The 12,210-nt window shown below is 40.3% G+C and overlaps 1 protein-coding gene across 3 annotated transcripts in view; it reads right to left on the minus strand.

Annotated features, from left to right (window-relative positions):
* The window catches only part of DISP1 (dispatched RND transporter family member 1), a 91,423-nt gene that overhangs the window by 39,027 nt on the left and 40,186 nt on the right, over window positions 1-12,210 (minus strand). For 2 of the 3 annotated variants that reach the window (XM_032681375.1, XM_032681372.1), the window contains exon 1: window positions 2,920-3,031. The exons of the other annotated variant lie outside the window; for it this stretch is intronic. The gene's annotated coding sequence lies outside the window, so the exon portion shown is untranslated. Of the gene's footprint in view, window positions 1-2,919; window positions 3,032-12,210 lie in introns of those variants that run through there. 3 annotated transcript variants of the gene reach the window in all.

Consider the following 12,210-nt stretch of genomic DNA (forward strand, 5'->3'; position numbering starts at 1 on the left):
CCGTGGTTCTGAGATGAACACGATATGTGAAGTAACAAAAACATCTTTTTATGTTAGAATTTCATCTAAACCAGCCAGATTCTAGAAGCAGTGCATTTTTGAAATAAGAAACATTTAACAATCCCAGCACTACCCGTCAGTCTTATCCTAGATGAAGTATTACAGTGGCCCTGTAGTCCCTTAAGACGCTGAAGTTTTTAAATGTGGGAAATGGGTTACATGGTCTCACAATCTGTAAACTCAGTTAAATCCTCTCCAGACTTTGCGTGCTGTGCCAGCCAGTGCACAGCAACTCTCAAGGAGGGTTTTCTCCTCCTTCACATAACCAAAATTCTTTGTATCTTTGCTTTTTCTCAGTGGTCTCAGGAGTAACAGGTGGTGCCTGGTGTTTGATACCGGGTTTTATGGGAGACGTCTAGTTATCTATCATGGCAATGGTCTTTAGCAAGTCAAACAGCTTTTTAATGTTTTATGGTTGTTGATCTCCATTTTGGCTCTCAGCTAGACATTTTTCAAATTCTCCAGCTCTTACTCTAGTGCTATCACATGCGGTGCTTGGTTTCTCTCAATACTCCAATTCTTGCTTTTCCATTTCAGCTGTTAACCACCAGGTCTTCTCTGAAAAGCTTTCACTGTACAAAATACAGACGCTTCCCAGAACAAGCCAAGCCTGTCTTTTCCTTCCCCCCCCCCCAGGTATTTTAAGTATATGAAATATATATGTATTTCAGCTTCGAGAAGAGTCGCGAATTCTTATTTTGTTAGCACACAAGTTTACCTGATACATTTATTAATGCAGCCGCTTCACTTTGAGGATTGATACAATGTAGCTCCTATTTTTGAGAAATTCCGTTATGGTCAGTTTATTTTCTGCACAGTCTATAAATACCCACTTTATCAACTAATGTTGTCCTATTAACAAGCAGATTTTCAACAATCTAAGTACTTGTACCATAAGGTTAGAAGACAATTATGAAGCAGAAGAGGTTTGTAGAAGGGGAATTTCCTCACCTCCTAGTGTTTTGAGAGCCAGCTATCCCTGCCATCTCCCTCCACAGCCTGTGAGGTTGAGAAGCTGTCCCTTCCCGAACCTGAGACACCATGAGCTCATTTCCTCTGTCGCAGGCTGGCTTGGGAACTGCAATTCCTGTGACAGGGAGTTTCCAGATGTCACCATGCCAGGACCACAGCTCATGTACAGCTGGGCACTGGCAAAACAGCATTGCCAAGCTGGCACATGAACTGACCCCACCAGCGACAGCTGTGGGGTGAGGGAGCTGGGAGAGACTGCAAAGGGTGGGAAGACCAGTATTCTTCAGTCCTTCAGAAATAGATTTTGCTTTTCTTTTAAGCTAAAGTTACTTTTCCTGGCACAGGCAGCAAAACAACAGCAGACCATTTCTAAAAATCATTTGCAGGGCTTTGACTAAAGAAATCGACTGCAGTGCTTTACCTACAAAACCTTTTCAAAATCAAAATTTACAGTAAATACAATTAAACTATAGGTAGATGCAACAACAAGGAGCCCTGAATTCTTTTCAAGAATTTTTGTATGATCCTAAAGTTTTATTAAAAAAACCCCCAAACAAAAAAACCAAAAAGACCCCCGAAGCACATCTATGTAGGGAAAATGGAAAACAAAAAGGTATTAAGAAAATCCAAAAAAGCTTCAAATACTCTGAGTTTTGGAATGAGATACAGCTACAAGCAGAAATGATTGGAACCATACCACTTCAAGAAAAAATGTGCATAGTTCTGGAAAACAGGTATATCTCAGCACAGTTTAGGAGCACAGAAAGCTGTTAAAATAACCCCCAAACACTGCTTACAACTGCCACACTGTCATCACACCAAATCTTATTTACACAACTTACTGACTTTCCATTACCATATGAAAGACATTTAAATTTTTGTAATTGCAAATATTCTGATCAAAAATAGCTCTAATCCTGCTTACACAGAGGGGTAGGGAAACCAAAATATGTCTCCTTCTGGATGTAAGAAGAGTTACTTGCACTGAACGTTCCACAGGTTCTTACTTCATCACGCTGTGGGATTAACATTTAAATTATTACAGCTGTAAAGGGACACAAAAGCAACAAACACTCTTTAGGATGCAGCCCCAGCTCTACCTACCATCACCACGACTATATTAGCATTACATAAAAGGTTAAGAAACCTCTCGACCATCTGCTTAGAATCAGATTTTTTGTTTTCTATCCAAACTTAAAAGCTGTTTGGACATCTTTAAAGAATTGTTACCAATAATAGCACTTTTCTTCACATTTTAACAGAAATACTAACATAATTTCACAATTACTGGATATTAAAGAAAGCAGAGACTCAGTGAGAATGTCAGGGCACATCAGGCAGGTACACATCAGCAGTCACACCTATTTGATAAATACAGGGCATTCTTTGCATTTAGCGACAGAAAACACAGCAAAGCAGTTTTAACACTGGCAGTCCAGCAATAATTTTCTTCGAAAGCTAAACATAGGAGAACTTTTTTTGTTTCCCGCTTCATTTCCCAAGCATGAGTTGGTTTTACGTCTCCCATTTGCTGAGCCGCGCTCCGAAGGTCAAACGATAAACCTCATATACCACTTTTATCACGGCGCATCTGTTCAAAGAGCCGGATCTGGAGCCGGGGGGGAGGGGGGGCGCTTTGCTTTTCTCACCGCGCTCTTCAGCGCTGGCACGGTCCTGTGCTAAGCTCTCCGGCACTTCTACCCGGCTGCAGTCTTTCACAAACCCAGGAGTCTACTTGCCCTACTAAGCAGCATTGGCAGCGTAAATAAACTGAAGGCACGCACTAAGTTAAACCTGCACCCACTAAGTTAAACCTACATCCTCACGCTCCCTGAGCGCACGGCCAGGTCCGAAGCGACCGGACGGGACGCACCTCTCGCCACTCACCAGCCGCTCGCCGGAGCAGATCGGCAGGAAGGAGGTGGCAGCAGCCCCCTCTCGATCCAGGTATCCCCCGGCTACGCTCCCGCTCTTCCGCAGCCGGACCCGCTCCGCCGCTCGCCCCCACAGTGGCCGCGGGCGGGGAGCGCAGCCCGGGCAGACGCGGTCGGGGCCGTGCCGGGAGCCGGGCCGGGCCGCCCCTCCCCGCGGCAGGTCACGGCGCTGGCAGAGCCCGCCGGCTCCTCCCTGCGCCGCTCCTGCTGCCGCGGGAGCCCCGGGGCCGCTCCCGCCCTCGGTCCCAGCCCCCTCGGGTCTGGTTTGGCGGAGGCTGGTGCGGGGATCCGAGCCCAGCGCTGCAGCTTCACCTGGCGGCGCCCACCGCGGCGGTGCGACCCGCGGGCTCCTCGCCAGGCCTCCGAGCACACGCCTACGTGGAAAGCACAAGTGGCATCACCTTGCCACCAGTACATCTGGAAGGGGAAAGAGTTGAGGAAAGCGGGTGACCGAAAACAGCACCCAGGGTCACTTGGAGTGCTTTTCAAACTCATTCCAGCACTCACTACTTCCCGGCAATGGCTTGTCCCCCAGCCCCAAGCTCTTCCTTCATCAGGCATTTCTTACAAAATGCTGCTCTGTGGTTACAAATCTCTAACAGATCTCCAACAATAAAAAAACCCCACAACAGGATAAAGGTGTTTTTACCCCACCAGATTTCATGGTATTTGTACCTAATAGAGCATCTTCCACATCTGAGCACTTGAAGACCTGGTAGTTCAAAAGTAACCATCTCCACATACTTCTCAGATACATTTTTATAAGATTTAATAAATACAAACTTAATTATTAAAGATGATGCAAAAACCTGAAATGGTCACAATTCAAAAAGCTGACAGGCTTTTAGAAATGCTCTCCTTCCTCGCTGCTGAAAGGAGCTCCGATTTCAGGATCAAGTTAAAAGTGGCTGGAGCAAAAGGAATTTCTCATCTATAAGCATCTTTACTCTTTGTAAAGCAAACAAATCTAACCTAAGGAAACACTGAGGCTCAGTTTCCCTTAGTGTGACCTTAGAATTATGCATCCCAATTCTGGTCCACATTTTTACACATGGCAGCTCTTCCTGGTCATTGGATCTGGTCTTTAGCAGGTTGTGAGAAACTGTGCTGCTTCCCCACTTTTAAGGGAAACTTTTTTTTTTTAAACCAGTCTTCCTTGACTTTCTCATTGAGCTTCAACTGGAAAATTTCACTGGCATCAGCTGCCTTGTCTCATCTCCCCCACACTCTCCATCCTATTTAAAACATCATTTTTCTAACATTAATGGATTCTTTAACAGAAAACTTGCTTTTATTCTAAGGTAGAGCCATTCAGTGCCAATGATCCAGGACAGTTCTTATAAAAGAAACTCAAATATATTTATTGAGCAAAACAGCACCACCACAAAGCAGGTAACTCTCAACCATAATCCAAATGAACATAGCACTACAATACAGTGTTCACTCTCTGAATATGTGAAATACATAATATATCCTGGGAGCATCAGAAGAATAACATCAAAGTTACTTTTCCAAACTGACACAATTCCACCTATTTTTGACAAACATATCTACTAATGAAAGTATTTCTTAAATGTGTAAATATTACTGTGCATCAGTTCACTGCAGATACTGTATCCCTTGTACTTGCTAACTACCTCAAAGAAGTGACAAGAGGCACATAATATTTGCTCACTGCTTTTATATCTAGAAGGAAAAGTACTATAAAAATCTAAAGGATTAGTCTACTAAAACTCTTTGATTATATGCACTGCAGAAAATAATTTCTTATTATGTAAATTTACTGCAGATACTTTGTTCCAAAGAACAACAGTAAAATGAACGTATAATGTATGTCCATAGGTTATGCTTAATAAAATTATTCCTGTCCAAATGGGATTTAAATAGTGTATCATATATTTGAATTACAGACTCACGGTCGATTATTGCCTCTACAGTATCTGAAAACCAAACTCAACACCAAGAGCTAAGAAACCTTTCCCCCATGCCACACTCTAGCCTTGCAGAGATGCAGTTGTGCAGTGTCCCACCAGCACATTCCTAGGATGGACACTTCCATCATACATCCTTTAACATCCCCTTCTGCATCATACTTAAATGCAATATCAGACAAATGATGACACCTTTATTTGCAAGTGATTAGGAAATAAATTGAGCTCTGCACCATATGGAGTGCAGGTACAGGAAAACTGGGGGAAGGTGGGAAAGGATGGAAGAATTTTGACTGATTCAAGGCAGACCAGGGATGTCAAATTTGATCATGGAAGCCTGTAGAACAGAAATAACACTCCGCTCTATTCACCGCCTGGAAATGCATCTACACAGGGAATCTGCAGGATATCTGCATTACTAATTCAGCCCTGGTTTAAGTCAATATGATGCTCCATGCATCAGGAAGTTCCACCTACCTATGGATCTACCAATACATTTTACAGTCATAAAACAAACTCTCCAAGTTTTGCTACACAGTAAAGAGAAAATTAGCAGAATAAAATTTGACTATTATGCCATCTTTAAAACTATTAGTTTTTGGATTTTGTGGATCACTTAAAAATTTGTGATTTTAACTTCAACCCCTTGAAGACAAACACGCTGCTCTGGGTAAACAAAAGTAATTTTCATGTTCCAATCACAGAAAAATTCTTTAAACTTAGTTATCGTAAGAGATGGTTTGTCCATTTTTCTATCATGGTGGTTTTTGGTTTTTTTTAACTGAGTTTTTAAAACAACATTTTTCATGGTATGCTTAACAAACAAAATCAAAACACCAGGCAATGCCAATGTCAGCCACTTCTCCCACCTTTGGCTGCCCATGATCAAGAGCTGCCACCCTTGCACCGCTGTAGGTGCAGCTGTGCCCTGTACTTTCTCTTAGCTGGATGCCTTCACCTGCCCTTCTGAGCTTAATAGGACATTAACCACGGCTTCTTCTCATCACAGTGTCACTCTCTTAAAGATTAAAAGAGAGATTCAGAAGAAGCTGAAAGACTTTGACAGTGTTGGATGTTAATAAGAGAGCTGGCGGAAGTCTGGGGTGTTCTGGGGACAAATTCATGCTGAAGGACTAAGTGAATGCTCAGGGAAGAAGCCCAGAGGCTTCTGAAATCCTTGAAGGCCAGACAGAGGGGACCAGAGGTGCTGTAGGAATTCTGTTGAATTGCTAATGAACTGGGGAGAGTAAGGGAGTATGGAATAAAAGAGCCAATTAGAGGTTAAAATGACAAAATGAGTTCTGCACGTGGCACATATACTCTGCACGTATTTTATTATAGCTACACTGAATTTTTATTACAATTCCTATCCACCTACAGAATTTCCTGGCTGGTGTTTTTTTTCTTGGACGCAATATTCTCTGTTGCCTCTTACATGCTACAGCCCAGTACTTGCAGCAGGCAATTTACCAAATCCCATTTAAAATAAACAATGTAGCAGGAAAAACATAGTAGGGACCAACCATTCATTTACTACTTTTCATACTAAAGTATATTTTTGTGCAGCACTTGAAGTATTACTAAGATAACAGTACCTATTTTAATTATTTAGAGGCACAGAGGGCACATGCTGTGATCTTCCAGATTCTAGCAGCACATGGGATATGCCAGCACAGTATTGAGAAAGTGATTTGGGCTGAGTCAGCTTGATCCATCAGAGATTATTAGGTCTATCATCAGAGATTATTAGACTGCCACAGATTGTCACACCTGACAATTTTGCAGAGGTATCCAAAAGTGCCTACATGGGGCTCCCACGTGCTCTTCCATCCAGAAATATGAGGTGAAGACACGAACTGGCTTATCTGAGACTGTAGCCATGCAGATTGGAGTTGTCTTCTCCCAGACATAAACTGAGCCTGAAAAGAGAATGGCTGTGTTTGTAAGGAAATGGAGTTGGAAACTTTCAAAATTGGCATCGGGGAGCCTCTGAGCATTGGAGTTAATTCACAATCTAAGTTACCCATCCAGAGATGAAAGAGAATATTGTAAAATATAAAACCAAAAGCACCAAGCAATGAAAAACTGGTACTTAGATCTGGGGGTTTATTTATTTGAGATACAGGACGAAGAAAAGGAAGTGAATTAAATACAAGATATTAACTATAAAAACTAGCATCCTCTTACATTGGTATTCTTCTACACACTCCTTTTTCTTCCCCTTGAAGTGGAAAAGACAGACCTTCTTATAAACATGGGTTGTAATATGAGCAAAACTGATTCAGTATCATCATATGTCTAAAGCAGAAGCCTTAAGTATTGAGTCCTCCATTTTCAGACTCCACAAGGATGAAATACTGTCTGATCAATAGATGACGTGAAGTGAATTGACTGTCCTTCTCCAGCTTCCACTCATCCAGACTTCATCACAAAATCTTTCATAATTGATAACCTTGAGAAAGGCTGAGAATTAAGTGACTTTACAGGCTGAAAACTCTTTAAGCCTTGCAAAGCAGTTTTTTCTCCAGCACTAGCAACAGTGGAAATGTTAAGACATGCTCACTGATCGTGCTCTATTCAGGTGGGGGTTTTCATTGTTGTTTTTGTTGTTTAGTTTCTTTGGCATTTTGGGGGGGTTTGGGGGCAGTTTTTTCTTTGCTTGGTTTTTTTCTTTTTTTTTTTTTTTGGTGGTGGGTTTTTTTTTTGTTGTTGTTGTTTTTGTTTTGTTTTGGTTTTTTTTAAGATAAGCAAATGACTTCTGGCTTGGATTTGGAAAATTTAAACTCTACACATGACATTAAATAAAACAGATACCAACACATTCTTTTTAATATTCTAGAAAGTGGACATTTAAAGTCACATCATCTTAGAAAACACTAGAAGTTGAAGCACAGAAATAAATTTCTGGGGGTAAAAGAGGGTCTTCCATTGTTCATGAGGTGCCTAGAACAATGTGCTCTCAGTCCCTACTGTAATTAAAGAGTCAGTTCAGTATGAATCTGCAAACAAATACAGCCTGATTCTAAACTATTTCCTTTACTGATTTCTTTAAAAAGCTCTCCAAGTATGATAATGACATTTTACAGCCTTCCCCCCACCTCCCCCAACTGCAACAAGACACTAGCAGTATTTCTCTAACTTTTTTCACTGAGATCCTGAGATTTTAAATCAGATCATGTGAAGGTTGAGTTTTATGACATATAAGACTGTCTTGTTTTATCTACTTACAGAGCATAAATACATAAATTTAATGTTTTTTTCAGTGGAGATCTAATAGACATAAACCTTTTATCTTCCATGTTTCCAAACCACATGTACTCTGAACTGAAACACATATCTGAGGCTCCACAGTAACTCAGTCCCACATCACACAAAAGTCTTAAAAAGCTATTAAGTTTTAAAATTCCCCACATTGGATGAAATTATTTACATTACTAAAATAAAAACCAAAGTTGTGTATTAATCATGAAAAACAGAAGAAATATCAGATTTAATAATCTGCAAAAATGCTTTAATAAGGAAAGCTTATAAGACAGTTTTATTAGCATCTTAAATAGTTTTCAAATACTAATATCAAGAAAACTTGTTAAAAATACAAATAAATTTGGAAGCAGAACTGAATATCTATACTTCTGATTTATCTACAGCTTACAATGTTTTGAAGGAATTTTTAATAGCTTGTCTTCAGCTATAAAAGTTTCATTCTCTAAGCAGAGTGCTCCAATAATAAGTTACATTAAAATGCAGCTGCATAAACATGTTTACACACAGTTACATTTTCTCATTCACATTCCTTTCTCACAGGTGTACCTTTTCCACTATGAAGTAACTAAACGTGAGTGTATCTTATGTAAGTGCAAACATGTATAATGTCACTTGTAAAACAGTCCAGACTGACCAGAGGGAAAAACTAACAGAATGCTTTATCTGAACATAAAATAAACAAGTGACATAAAAAGCAGTAATTCTACCACTTCTACAACACCAGTACTTAAATTACAACCACCAGCCTGATGTTAGTGAAAGCAACTACAGCAGTATAATTTTTTTCCACTACAGGAGAAATGTGCCTTACTAATATTGTTACAGTTACCACCACATTAAGGTTAACTTGTCTATAATCAAAGAAATAACAAAGAGCTACCTTTCTCCCATCATTTGGAGAAATTCATATAGCAACAGTCCAGATACCACAAATACCACTATTTCTATTTGAGTTAGGGAAGCAAAGGAAGGAAAAGTCACTTTTGTCAAATTCATATTCTTAGCTCAGGAAACAGTCTTGCAATGCAAGGGATTCTTTTAGAACACTAAGGTATCAATTATTTTTAAGACAGGGGCTTGTTTTGAACTTAATTTAGGGGAACTAAAAGTGCAACATCAATATTTATTACAATCGCATAAGTATTGCCATATAATGTTTATGCAATATAAACAGCTATGTGTGAAATAAACTTTTATGTTGCAGGTATCAGAAAAATATTCATTTTGTTGTTCATTTCATTCACTTACACAGCTAAGTAGAAGGTTCTTGCTATTCATTTAAGAGCAAACTAGGTGATAACTGTAGTTCTGAAACACTCCTTCTACCTATTGCAAATTCAACATTCAACTCACCATGCTGTTCCCTTGGCTTAGTAAAACAAGTGGAAACCCCTACCAACTTCTTACTCACTTTTTCTTCTAAAAGATTTTCAAAATTAACTGCCTAAACCTTCAAACAATGCATGAAAGAGCTCCCTCACCTTTTGTGCATAACCAACATTGTACCTTCACCTTTCCTCATTAGGAAAGTGAAGTAAGCATCAAAGCTAAACTCTTTCTTCAGGAAAAAAAAAAAAAAAGATCTAAGTGTTTGGAGCAAACAAGCATTGCTAGAGCCCACAGAGGACCTCTTATTTGATGTGAGCTTTTCTGACACACTAAGGAAGGCCTGACAGACAGGGCAAGAGAAAATGCTATTTGAGCACAGCCTCAATGTTTGCTCACTAGGCTGCTTGCCTGCCACAGGCTTACTCAAACACAGCCCCTGCAATGGGAAGTCAGTCTTCTCTGGCTGTCTCTTAGCAAACAGATGTGAGCCTGGGAATTCCTCACACATTCAGATAAATCAAGAACCAGACCTTTCAGAGCACCAACCTCCACAGCTTTAGAAGGAGATGTCAGATTTCTCTGGGACCCTCTGAGTTCACTGTTTAGGCTAAAATACTGGCTATCATATGCAAGTCACATAATTTCCAAAGCTGTTCACTAAGTTTGATCCATGGCTGTTTCACCTGCTACTCTAAGGCAAAAACTTTGAGACAAGTCTAAACTATGAAACACCCACGTAACATTCCCCTACTTTGTTTTTATGCTATCTCTCTTTCTTTTGTACTATGCTTGGGGGTAGGGAGGCGTGTCTTCTCAAAAAACTACTTTGGCATTTTCTGCAGTGCACAGGTTCCTTGGAGCCACACCGTTCTTGAGTGTACAGTACAAAACTTGTGTTGTCAGTACAAAATTGCAATTGTATACCTTCCTGATCAATTCTCAAATAAAAAAATCCTCTGGAAAAGCACAGGGTACACAAAAATTGCATTACTGTTGCATTACAAACCCAGATATATTACTTCTCTGCACGAAGTCCATTTAACAAACCAGGTTTTTATGTTGAAGATGTCCAGTATTGACCAAATGCCTAAGATGATGTACCTGGATGCTTTTCAAACCTGATGGTACCTCTTGAGATTTACAGTCAATAAATACAGTTAGACACCTACTTAAAGATGGAATTCAAGAACAAACTTCAATTAGGTTACTTTTATTACAGTCTGATGTATGCAGAAATTCAGTTGGACAATATTGGGTTTTTTCCAATTACTACAGGCTAAACAGGCTCAGTTTCCACCAGAGTCATTAGAATAGGATTTGGTTCTCTACTAGTTACATGAACTCTAGTATCAGACTGTAAGAATTAAGGAATCTAAAGAGGATCAGGTGCTGAAATGTATTTAGGAGTACAGTTTCTTTCTGTACCCAGTCTCTGAGGATCAAGACTCGGAAGCAGCAGGACTGATACCAGTCAGCAGAAGAAACCAGGGTATGGGAATTGAGAGAACACTAGTCACTTCTGGTCATTAGAGACTAAAACTGGAGATTTTTTTTCTATATCCTGGCAAAGAAGAGTGACTGGGTATATGCTTGCAGTACCACAGCTGTACAAAGTCAACACCAGCAAACCACCTCCATACCAGACATGGAGACAAGGGAACAGCAGCTGTCCAAGCCTTCTGGCAGCCCTGGGGCAGCAGCAGCTGCATGGCCAGTCCATGCCTGGGAGAAAAGCTTGGCCCCCTTTCAGCTTTCAGCTCACTTAATTGAGCCAGTACCTCTTCCAGGGCACAGGCACTGCTGATTTTAATAAAGCTAAGAAATCGGTTTACTACCAAGCCATTGAACCTTTATAGTCAGTGTTCAGATATTAAAACCTGAATATTCTTTTTATAATTTTAAATCTTATGTTACAGAACAGCCTTGTTTAGTCTATTGTGCTTAACAGTCACCAGCCAGATACCATTTTAGTATGAGCAATGCATGCATAAGATACTGACCTTCCCAGCAAGAACTCCCACCCAATCAGCTATTTAAAAAAGAGCAGCCACAAAAAGATTGCTCCATTTGTCAGATGATATTAATCTTTACATATGACCTTTCAAAAACAGCATATGCATAAATCTATCAGCAAAAGAAGGCTTTCCGAAAGAGTTTGCTTTAGAGTCAAAATAAAAAAATAATCTAACCTTGAGGGAAGCATCCCAATCGGTTTTGGATGACTTGTTCTTCATGCTTGCATAACATTTTTTTTTCCTCACGGTGAACAAAAAAGCATCACATGGATCTGGCCATATTACTCAAAGGCAAAGGCACACAAAGTTATTGCTAAGCATTAGAAGAGACTGTAATATCCACCAGTGTTCTTTCTGCCTTTCCAGTACAACTGAGTGTGAGATGCCAGGCAGGACCAACAGTATTTGTGCATGGCAAGCGGGAACAGGTGACCCTGAGCTCCTTGATTACTGGTATATTATAAACCAGGGGTAAGAGCAAGCTGCACATTTCAAGGGGAAGGGGGCTGGGAAAAAGGGAGAAAAAGGAACCTGGAATGCTTGGCCTGAGGTCAGAGGACAAGGAATTTCAAAGCTAAGTGGTAATTTTAAGAGGCAAGTGCCTATCACACAAATGTGCTCATCACGCTCATCCGCACACTTCCTCTTCAGGGATTAGTTTTAATCCCAATAAATTTTCTAAATTCAACTCACCATACACTTGCA

This window comes from Chiroxiphia lanceolata, chromosome 3, assembly GCF_009829145.1.
Source record: "Chiroxiphia lanceolata isolate bChiLan1 chromosome 3, bChiLan1.pri, whole genome shotgun sequence".
NCBI lineage: Eukaryota > Metazoa > Chordata > Aves > Passeriformes > Pipridae > Chiroxiphia > Chiroxiphia lanceolata.